Here is a 12,367-nt window from a genome sequence, read left to right on the forward strand (position 1 = left end):
ATAGTTGGAGAGAACTAAAAAGGGAGAGGAAATAACTTACAATATAGAAGAAAGTGAGTATCAGTAGTCTGAATGTAAACTGATGAAGTGTTTTTTGAATAATGTTTCGTTACATATTACTGTCAAAGCTCAAAGTAAAGATATCGACAATCTTTATTGGCTCAGGTCAGTCACTTTGAGCAACAACAAAATAAAAGCTTAATGTTAATTCCCAATTTTTTTCACGAAATGCCTATTCCGCCAAGTATTGCTAGATAGCCACAGTAAAGACCAGAAGCCCTGATCTCTGAAATGAGTTGCCTCAAAGTCTCCATGTCCCCGGGGTCTCTGCATCCCGGGGTCTCCACATCCCGAGGTCTCCACGTCCCAGGGTTTCCAGGTCCCGGGGTTTCCGTGGGCCGGGATCTCCACATCTTGGCGTCTCCACGTCCTCAGGTTTCCAGGTCCCAGGGTCTCCACACCGCGGGGCCTCCAGGTCCCAGGGTCTCCACGTCTCGGGGTCAGAGATAAATGGCCATTCTGAGCCAGTGCCCAGTACTAGCGGCATGGCAGGAATGGGCATGGATGGTGTGCTGTTTTTTCAGGTCTTTCCACCATCCCCCTTAGATGCAGCAGTACAAGAAGTGCAGGTAGTAGCAGGTCCCTCTCAGGACTTGCATGCAGAGAGATATCAGCCACCTTTGTCTCAGAAGGCCGTTACTGCAACATAGCAGCCAACCACCTCATACATTTTTACAGCTGAGGTAGCACCCAAGGGAAGCACAAGATTAGGGTTAAGAGCACATTATTCATATATTGGCCCCAAGGAGACGCACTGGCTCAAACACAATATTGTTTTACATTAAAATTCACGCTGAAATTTTTGGTCCTGCAACATTATTCATGAAAAGATGTAGAAGTTGCTTTCATGTGTTGGGAGCTCTGCAAGTTGTTGCGCACAGTGAAGAGTCTTAGATGATGACATATTTATGGAGGCGAAGAGGAAGATATGCACTGGTCTGATAATGCACTGGCCTGATATAGTAGTCAAGAAGAGATTTGCTGGATGAGATTGTCTTGCAGCTGGCACTGGGTTGTACTACAGATCCTCTTCAGTCTGTTGCTACCCCTCTTGCTGATCCCCTTGCTCTCTATGGAGGTCTTCGTCCTCTGATGAGGCCTCTTGGTATGGTAAGGTTTCACTTAATTTGCATGGAATGATTTCAAAATGGGCAGGCGCTGCACAGAGCGAGAGGAAAGTGAGACGGAGACAGATCTGCCATCACCAAACTCCCGGAAGTTTTCTAGGCGGGTGGACCTGATTGCAAAATCCAGTCTTCCCTGGTCTTACAGTCATCAGATTCTCTGCTTTACTCAGCTTATCAGCGGTTTAACTCAGATGCTATTTTAAACAATGCCACAGAGCACTGCGGAGTGGACCACATGCCGGTAACTTCCTCCACACTGAAATGGCTGGGGCAAGACACAGCATCAGCCCTATAAGCATACAGGTGCTTAAAATTCAAGTGCCAGTGAGGGTCAGTTGGGGTGCGTAACAGCAAATGAAGCTTATAGCAATAATGTTTTTTAGTAGTAATAGCACCATGCGTGAATATTGAAAAAAAATGTTAACCTAAAACTAACTGTTCCATTCTTACAATCTATTATTTACAAGAAGCAGGAGACTAACAATTGACCATATAAACACAGAGTACACTGAAAAACAGCTGACCGTTTACTCACATTTGCCACTGCCTTGTGTTAACTCAGAATCATTTCTGATACATGGATGTTATGAAATTTGTAAGCTGTATCTTCACCACAGCAAAGGAACTGATGTTTAAGAACAGGATAAACTATGATGGCAGTGCAGGAACCCAAGATTTATTTACATAGCTACTACAGCCAAATAAATGGCGTACAGCTCCAACAATGATACCCATATTTTAGACATACAAGGTACATACTGGTACCACCTTTTACAAGGGTGTGTACTATAAATGCAGCCCTGCATTTATTGACATAATAACGAAGAGAAGAGGTGAGTTCAAAGAAATAGATGCAATTTGTGAGTAAGCCTAGAGACTGGGGTATATTTTGTTTTGTTTATAAAGCTTATGAAAAAAACTGACAGATTGCACAATCTTTTTATTACAATGTCAGCTTAAATCTGATTGGCGAGTCAGAAAATGAGGAAGAACCCAGATCCGTGACGTTTCTGCCAACACTTGCAATGAAACTGCAAATTTCCAAGGAACAGGCACTTTTTCCGTTGGCCCCACCTACATTTTTTTTTATTCGTTCATGGGATGTGGGCGTCGCTGGCGAGGCCAGCATTTATTTCCCATCCCTAATTGCCCTTGAGAAGGTGGTGGTGAGCTGCCTTCTTGAACCGTTGCAGTCCGTGTGGTGAAGGTTCTCCCACAGTGCTGTTAGGTGGGGAGTTCCAGGATTTTGACCCAGCGAAGATGAACGAACGGCGATATATTTCCAAGTCGGGATGGGAGCAGGTGGTGTTGTTCCCATGTACCTGCTGCCCTTGTCCTTCTAGGTGGTAGAGGTTGCGGGTTTGGGAGGTGCTGTCGAAGAAGCCTTGGCGAGTTGCTGCAGTGCATCCTGTGGATGGTACACACTGCAGCCACTGTGCGCCGGTGATGAAGGGAGTGAATGTTTAGGGTGGTGGATGAGGTGCCAATCAAGCGGGCTGCTTTGTCCTGGATGGTGTCGAGCTTCTTGAGTGTTGTTGGAGCTGCACTCATCCAGGCAAGTGGAGAGTATTCCATCACACTCCTGACTTGTGCCTTGTAGATGGTGGAAAAGCTTTGGGGAGTCAGGAGGTGAGTCACTCACCGCAGAATACCCAGCCTCTGACCTGCTCTTGTAGCCACAGTATTTATATGGCTGGTCCAGTTAAGTTTCTGGTCAATGATGACCCCCAGGATGTTGATGGTGGGGGATTCGGCAAAGGTAATGCCGTTGAATGACAAGGGGAGGTGGTTAGACTCTCTTTTGTTGGAGATGGTCATTGCCTGGCACTTGTCTGGCGCGAATGTTACTTGCCACTTATGAGCCCAAGCCTGGATGTTGTCCAGGTCTTGCTGCTTGCGGCTCCGACTACTTCATTATTTGAGGGGTTGCGAATGGAACTGAACACTGTGCAATCATCAGCGAACATCCCCATTTCTGACCTTATGATGGAGGGAAGGTCATTGATGAAGCAGCTGAAGATGGTTGGGCCTAGGGCCCTGCCCTGAGGAACTCCTGCAGCAATGCCCTGGGGCTGAGATGATTGGCCTCCAACAACCACTACCATCTTCCTTTGCGCTAGGTATGACTCCAGCCACTGGAGAGTTTTCCCCCTGATTCCCATTGACTTCAATTTTACAAGGGCTCCTTGGTGCCACACTCAGTCAAATGCTGCCTTGATGTCAAGGGCAGTCACTCTCACCTCACCTCTGTCCATGTTTGGACCAAGGCTGTAATGAGGTCTGGAGCCGAGTGGTCCTGGCGGAACCCAAACTGGTGAGCAGGTTATTGGTGAGTAAGTGCCGCTTGATAGCACTGTGGACGACACCTTCCCCATCACTTTGCTGATGATCGAGAATGGACTGATGGGGCGGTAATTGGCCGGATTGGATTTGTCCTGCTTTTTGTGGACAGGACATACCTGGGCAATTTTCCACATTGTCGGGTAGATGCCAGTGTTGTAGCTGTACTGGAACAGCTGGCAGTTGTTTGTGGGTGTGTCTGGGAGTGGTCCCAGGAATACTGCCAGATGTACCCGATACAGCCAGCAGTGTGCTGAAAACAGGCATAGGTCCAGGCCGCAAGTGGGCCCCACCACTAAGCAATCAAATGGAAGTAAATTGATTATCATTCAATTCTGAGCCTACCGGCACTGGAGCATCTAACAAACTTTTAAACCAGCTCCACTCTTTGGCCCAGTTGGTCTTTTAAGGCTCACTTTTGGAGATTTAGAAGTATTTTTAAAAATGAAAATGTATGTTGATTTATCTAAATGACCTCGTCTCCAGGATTTCAGATGGAGTCATGGCTAGGTCAGAGTAGATACATAGTTAGACTGCTCAATCTATATGAAGATGCATCATGCTGTGGGTCATCATGCAATAACACACTGCTCCCTTGAAATGCCCTCTATTGGGGTTTATCTTGTTCATACTCATCCATGCATTGTCCTGGCCAATTACCGCCCCATCAGCCTACTCCTAATCATCAGCAAAGCGATGGAAAGAGTCATCAACAGTGCTGATGAAGTGGCAGTTACTCACCAATAACCTGCTCATTGATGCTCAGTTTGGGTTCCGCCAGGATCACTCAGCTCCAGACCTCATTACAGCCTTGGTCCAAAATGGACACAAAAAGCTAAATTCCAGAGGTGAGGTGAGAGTGACTGCACTTGACATCAAGGCAGCAGTTGATTGAATGTGGCACCAAGAAACCCCAGTAAAACTGAAGTCAATGGGAATCAGAGGAAAAACTCCCCAGTGGCCAGAGTCATGCCTAACACAAAAGAAGATGGTTATGGTTATTGGAGGCCAATCATCTTAGCCCCAGGACATCGCTGCAGGAGTGCCTCAGGGCAGTGTCCTAGGCCCAACTATTTTCATATACTTCATCCATGACCTTCCCTCCATCATAAGGTCAGAAGTGGGGCTATTTGCTGATGATTGCACAGTGTTCAGTTCCATTCACAATTCCTCAGATAACGAAGCAGTCCATGCCCACATGCAGCAAGATCTGGACAACATCCAGGCTTGGGCTGATAAGTGGCAAGTAACATTCACACCACACAAGTGCCAGGCAATGACAATCTCCAAAAAGACAGAGTCTAACCACCTCTCCTTGACATTCAACGGCATTACCATCACTGAGTCGCCAACCATCAATATCCTAGGGATCACCATTGACTAGAAACTTAACTGCATCAACCACATTAATGTCATGGCTACTAGAGCAGGTCAGAGGCTGGGTATTCTGCAGCGAGTGGATCACCTCCTCAAAGCCTCGCTACCATCCACAAGGCACAAGTCAGGAGTGTGATGGAATACTCTCCACTTGCCTGGATGGGCACAGCTCCAACAACACTCCAGAAGCTCGACTTTATCCAGGTCAAAGCAGTCCACTTGATCAGCACCCAATCAACTGGCTTAAACATCCACAACCTCCACACTTTGGCGTACCATGGCTGCAGTGTGTACTAGCTACAGGAAGCACTACAGTAACTCACCAAGGCTTCTTCGGCATCACCTCCCAAACTCCCGGCCTCCACCAGCTAAGGCAATCAGCAGGTGCAAGGGAACACCATTACCTCCAAGTTCCCCTCCAAGTCACACACCATGCCAGCTTGAACATATATCGCCGTTCCTTTATCGTCACTAGGTCAAAATCCTGGAATTCCCTACCTAACAGCACTGCGGGAGCACCTTCACCACATGGACTGCAGCAGTTCAAGAAAAAGGCCCGTCACCAATTTCTGAAGGGCAACTAGGGATTGGCAATAAATGCCAGCTTTGCCAGTGATGCCCACATCCCAAGCATGAATTAAAAAAAGTTTCTAGCTGACTTTGTCACCTCTGCATGATTTGGAGAGTATATTCCAAGTAAGTTAATTTTGCCTAAGGTGCCAAACAAAAGCTGATAATAAAAATAGTTCCATGTTGAATGGTTGGCCTGTACCTTTTCTGGGTCCATTTTGATGTCTTACTGATTTATAACACTTCCTAGCAATTTGATTTGGGTTTGTGAAAACTTACATTTGTCAGTTGAAGTAATCCCAACGTCCTCTAGCTTTGTCAGTACTGCTAATGGTGTCAGTCGTGGCTTAGTGGTAGCAATCTCACCTCTAGTTGCCAGGAAGGTTATGGGTTCAAGTCCCACTCCAGGGACTTGAGCACAAAATCCAGGCTGTCACTTCAGTCCAGTCCTGAGGGAGCAATGTGCTGTCCTTCTGATGAGATGTTAAACCAAGGCCCCATCTGCCCTCTTATACGGATGTAAGGTATGGGTGGCATAATTTCAAAGTTTGAGATAACACAAAGCTTGAAATGAATTCTTAAAGTGGCAGCTGGGAGATTCCATCCCAAAGTAGCATTACCTAAAGTACGAGCTTGGAGAGTAATAGTAGATTTGTTGCAGAAATGTTACTTAATTTGTGAAGTTTAAGCAGCTCCCAGTGGTGTAATGGAGGGAAAACATGTACAGTGAATTAACCAGTTAAGGAGTGGGATTTTTGTATGGTAAAGCATTTAAACCCTTTGCAGTTTCCTTGCTAATTCTCCAGGATGGAGCCTTTAGGGGTTGGTCTCTAACTGCTTGAGGAAATGGCAGCACACACGCTGCTGTTGGACCGAGTTATTGGGGATGTAACCGCTGACTCCTCGTGTAACAGTCTCCAGGTGTGCCTGCACTAGCCTTTCACACTGAAATTCTGAAACTCTGAGCACCACCATGCATACACCAGGAAACTATTACACAAGTACGATGGTGCTTTAAGGTTTAGAGAAAGCAAGAGCACCAGTATGTGAAACCAATATAACCTGACCAGAACAATTAGACTACAGTTACCTCGTACTCCATTGTTTGTTAACTCAGAGAGGCACACCATTGTGGGTAGTAGGCACAAACAGCACTGTTAATATGTGTCTTGACATCATGATGTACACTGAATTCTGGGGTACTGTGTCAGACCCTTATTTTATATTGGGTCCAATACAATATATCCCAAAAGTACTAGCTTGGGTAAATCTCAATAGAAATGACAGTCAGAGGTTTGAGGAATAAGCATCTGTACAGTGCAATTTTGATGCGGCATTGAATCATAGTGAATCATGTGACACCAAACCGCCAGTGTAACAAAAGCATTAGAATTACTTTTACAATAGTGAATTAAATGAGTTTAAAAATTTAAGCATTTTAGCAGCACACAGGAAGGCGCCCAGTGAAAGCAACTCGAGCTAGAGGAAGCAGGGGAATTTGGGTAAAACAGGACTTGTAGCCCTTGTGCCACAGTTAGCTGTTTATTATAAGAAGTAAGTACAGAAGTTTGAGAGAAAGAAATTAAGAGGATTTCTTTTATAATCAAATCAAAAACAACTTAACTTATTCCAAGATAGCCTTTATTAAAGGTTATAGGATATATCTTCCTCTGATCATGAATTGAAATTAAAAAAAAGAGGATGTGATTAAATGGGTAAACAGAAACAGCAGAACGTGATGGAGCAAATCATGGAAACATTACAAACACTACTTCAAGTCATGCTCCTATCTTAATGTTGGTGTAACCAAATCACTGGGGGGAAAAAGTGTGCTTGTTGAGGACTGCAAAGGCCTGGTTAAAGGCTTACCCTGAGCAAATCAAGGAAAATTCTGGGGATGACTGTGAGTAAATGAAAGTGAATCCCAAATTCATATTTAGAATGGGCGAAATTCATATTTAGAAAGGATTATTATTTTCCATCAAGGGAATTTAAGAAGCTATTTTATACCATGCTCTCTAAGCAGGGTATAAAAACACATGTGAAATCGAAACATCTCTGCAGTGACACTGAAGTTACAGTATAAATGCACACTACCTCATTCTGTCCTGCGACTCCAAAACTGCGGAGCTCTTTAATTTCTTCAGTCTTCCCTTTAAAATCCAAAGCTGGTGTCACCTATCCACTACTTACTGACATATCATCTTTTCTTCTTCTCAACCTTGGTGATGTACTGGGTTTCTCAACAAAAAGAAATGTTCCCAGTTTCCAGAAATGATAGCGGAACAAATATCCGAGTGGACAGTGAGCTGTAACTGGTGGAAAAAGAACATTGTCACGCCTTTGAGCACAATGGGATAGGGAGCGATAATAACGGCTGTGAACGGGGTACCTGATATGGTGGTGGGATGCCATGATGAAAAGTTTGAACAATCTTCTTAAGAAGCTTCTGTATGAAAATATCACTGATTAAAGAAAGATAGATCTATATAGCGCCTTTCACAACTGCAGGCCCTCCCGAGCGCTTTACAGCCAATGAAGTGTAGTCACTGTTGTTATGTATTGTAGGAAACACAGCAGTCAAATTGTGTACAGCAAGGTCCCACAAGCAGCAATGAGATAATGAACAGATAATCTGTTTTAGCGTTGTTTGGTTGTGGGATAAATATTGATCAGTATGTAGCCTTCAAATACCATCTAATTTAAGACTGCAGCATTTTTGCAGTTGGCTACCGTTCAGCTAGCAAATTGCTTGTGAGGAATTTCCACTCTGCAGGCCAAGATTTTGCGATGTACATTTTACTCCAAAGAAGAATCTTCTCAACACAAAGGACACTGTTGGTTTCTGGCTTCTAACCTAATGCCCTCTCACATGCAGAGAAGAGACAATTGGAAATGTTTCAGAAGAGGTTAAGACATTAAGTCAGCAGTGGATAAGAATATCATAGCTTTGGATATTGTCAGGATTCAGCAAATTAATGTGATAAAACATTTTAGTTTAAATATTAAAGACGATTATACATTTATAGTGGTATATGAATTATTTACAGCACAATTGAAGGAAAGATAACTAGGTTTAATCATTTAATTTGCCAATCCAAGTATATGTTCTGATTGACAACATCTGTCTGGACCATCAGCAAGCTATTTTTTTTTGCAACCACTGTCATTTGTATTTTTTCATGTAATGTTTTCAGTATTGCTAGTTTAAAGTGTCCCTGCGTATGGTGTTCAGATGCCTCACATCAATCTTAACAATACATCACAATGAATTGCGTTTAGAACAACAACCTTTGGGATTGACTTCAGATTGCCTTCATAGACAGATGGTCTTTTAAAGCAGGCTTGCTTCTGATTCATGAATCCATTGATGGATTGGATGGTAGTCAGCTGTTAATAGGGTTGCCAACTCTGGTTGGACGTATTCCTGGAGGCTTCATCACATAGCTTCCCGTCTAAAACCGCTCCACCCAGTCAAACAGCCTTTTTTCCCCATCTCCAATATTTTTGTAAGTAATAAACAAAAGTGTTCAAAGAAAATGAAAAAGATACACAACTTTTTTAACGCCCCTATGATTTTTCCCCGCGGGTTGTTCGCAGCAGCGTCCAGAAGATTAATCTTTAATTCTTGGAAGCTCCAGGACAAATTTTAAGGTAAGATTTTTTGTAATGATAACAACTTAAAACATGGAGCACGTTTCACTGCCCGCGAAACGGTAGGTTTTGTGTTTTACATTTTTGAGTCCTATTCATAGAATTACATTGAACTACATAGAACTTACAGCAGAGAAACAGGCCATTTGGCCCAATTGGTCTACGCCAGTGTTTATGCTCCACATGAGTCTCCTCCCACTCTACTTCATCTAACCCTATCAGCATCCTTCTGTTCCTTTCTCCCTCATGTACTTATCTAGTTTCCCATTAAATGCATCTATACTATTCGCCTCAATCACTCTATGTGGTAGCAAGATCCACATTCTAACCACTCTCTGGGTAAAGAATCTTCTCCTGAATTCCTTATTGGATTTATTAGTGACTATACCTTAGTTTTGGACTTCCCCCACAAGTGGAAACATCTTCTCTATGTCTACCCCATCATACCCCTTCATAATTTTAAAGACCTCTATTTAGGTCACCTCTCAGTCTTCTCTTTTCTAATGTAAGGAATCTTACAACACCAGGTTATAGTCCAACAAATTTATTTTAAAATCACAAGCTATCGGAGATTATCTCCTTCGTCAGGTGAATGAGTGGAAAAGGTTCTCAAATCGCATATCTTATACTATGTTGGGACAGCATCACACCAATCAAAAGGTGTCGTTGTTATTCAAACAGGCCAGTCACGGAGAACAGCACGTCCCAGTACACTGGATATACATTGTGTCTATTACACAGGCAGGCAGAAAGAAACTCAAAATGGCAGAGAGAGAGAGAGAGAGAGAATTTTAAAAAACATATAATTTTTTCCCCCCTTTTTGCTGGTGGGGTTACGTGTAGCGTGACATGAACCCAAGATCCCGGTTGAGGCCGTCCTCATGGGTGCGGAACTTGGCTATCAACTTCTGCTCGACGATTTTGCGTTGTCGTGTGTCTCGAAGGCCGCCTTGGAGAACGCTTACCCGAAGATCGGTGGCTGAATGTCCTTGACTGCTAAAGTGTTCCCCGACTGGGAGGGAACCCTCCTGTCTGGCGATTGTTGCGCGGTGTCCGTTCATCCGTTGTCGCAGTGTCTGCATGGTCTCGCCAATGTACCATGCTCCGGGGCATCATTTCCTGCAACGTATGAGGTAGACAACGTTGGCCGAGTCACAGGAGTATGAACCATGTACCTGGTGGGTGGTGTCCTCTCGTGTGATGGTGGTATCCGTGTCGATGATCTGGCATGTCTTGCAGAGGTTGCCGTGGCAGGGTTGTGTGGTGTCGTGGACGCTGTTCTCCTGAAAACTGGGTAACTTGCTGCGAACGATGGTCTGTTTGAGGTTGGGTGGCTGTTGAAAGGCGAGCAGTGGAGGTGTGGGGATGGCCTTAGCGAGGTGTTCGTCATCATCGATGACATGTTGAAGGCTGCGGAGAACATGGTGTAGTTTCTCCGCTCCAGGGAAGTACTGGACGACGAAGGGTACTCTGTTGGTTGCGTCCCGTGTTTGTCTTCTGAGGAGGTCTATGCGATTCTTCGCTGTGGCCCGTCGGAACTGTCGATCGACAAGTCGAGCGTCATATCCCGTTCTTACGAGGGCGTCTTTCAGCGTCTGTAGGTGTCCATCGCGTTCCTCCTCGTCTGAGCAGATCCTGTGTATTCGTAGGGCCTGTCCATAGGGGATGGCCTCTTTGACGTGGTTGGGGTGGAAGCTGGAAAAGTGGAGCATCGTGAGGTTGTCCGTGGGCTTGCGGTAGAGTGAGGTGCTGAGGTGCCCGTCTTTGATGGAGATTCGTGTGTCCAAGAAAGAAACCGATTCTGAGGAGTAGTCCATGGTGAGTTTGATGGTGGGATGGAACTTGTTGATGTTATCGTGTAGTCTCTTCAGTGATTCTTCGCCGTGGGTCCATAGGAAGAAAATGTCGTCGATGTATCTGGTGTATAGCGTTGGTTGGAGGTCCTGTGCAGTGAAGAAGTCGTGCTCGAACTTGTGCATGAAAATGTTGGCGTATTGGGGTGCGAATTTGGTCCCCATGGCTGTTCCGTGTGTTTGGGTAAAGAACTGGTTATCGAAGGTGAAGACATTGTGATCCAGAATGAAGCGGATGAGTTGTAGGATGGCGTCTGGAGATTGGCTGTTGTTGGTGTTGAGTACTGAGGCTGTTGCAGCGATGCCGTCATCGTGGGGGATACTGGTGTAGAGTGCCGAGACGTCCATCGTGGTGAGAAGTGTTCCTGGTTCAACTGGTCTCTTTTCTAGAGTAAAATGCCCCAGCCTGTTCAGTCTTTCCTGATAGTTATAACCTTTCAGTTCTGGTATCATCCTTGTAAATCGTTTTTGCACCTTCTCCAGTGCCTCTATACCCTTTTTGTAATATGGAGACCAGAACTGTGCACAGTATTCGAAGTGTGGTCTAATCAAGGTTCTATATAAGTTTAACATAACTTCTCTGCTTTTCAAATCTATTCCTCTAGAAATGAACCCCAGTGCTTTGTTTGCAACTTTCATTGCCTTATTAACCTGCATTACTACTTTTAGTGATTTGTGAATCTGTACTCCAGATCCCTTTGCCCCTCTAGCCCATTTAGACTCTTTTTTTCCAAGGAGTATGTGGCCTCCTTATTCCTCCTACCAAAATGCATCACCTCACACTTATCTATATTGAAATTCATTTGCCATTTACACGCTCATTCTGCAAGTTTATTAACATCATCTTGTATTTTGTCGCAGTCTTCCTCGGTATTAACTGTACATCCCAATCTGGTGTCATCCACAAATTTTGAAATTGTGCTTCCGATTCCTGAGTCCAAATCGTTTATGTAAATAGTGAACAACAGTGGTCTCAGCACCGATCCTTGTAGAACACCACTTCCCACCTTCTGCCAGTTTGAGTAAGTACCTTGAACCCCTATTCTGTGTGTTCTGCTTTCTAGCCAGCTCGCTACTTGTCCCCTGACTCCATACTCTCTGATCTTAGTCATAAGTCTACTTTGCGGTGCCTAATTTGAAAATCCATGTATATCACATCTACTACATTACCCTTGTCTACTTTTTCTGTTACTTCTTCAAAGAATTCAATGAGGTTGGCCAAGCATGACTTTCCCTTTTGAAGTCCGTGCTGACTATTCTTTAATATATTTTCCATTTCTAGATGTTTTTCGATTACATCTTTGAGTAAAGATACCATTATCTTTCCTACCACCGATATTAAGCTAACTGGTCTATAGTTCCCTGGACTTGTTCTAGCTCCCTTTT

The sequence above is a fragment of the Heptranchias perlo genome, chromosome 4 (assembly GCF_035084215.1).
Source record: "Heptranchias perlo isolate sHepPer1 chromosome 4, sHepPer1.hap1, whole genome shotgun sequence".
In the NCBI taxonomy this organism is placed as follows: Eukaryota; Metazoa; Chordata; class Chondrichthyes; order Hexanchiformes; family Hexanchidae; genus Heptranchias; species Heptranchias perlo.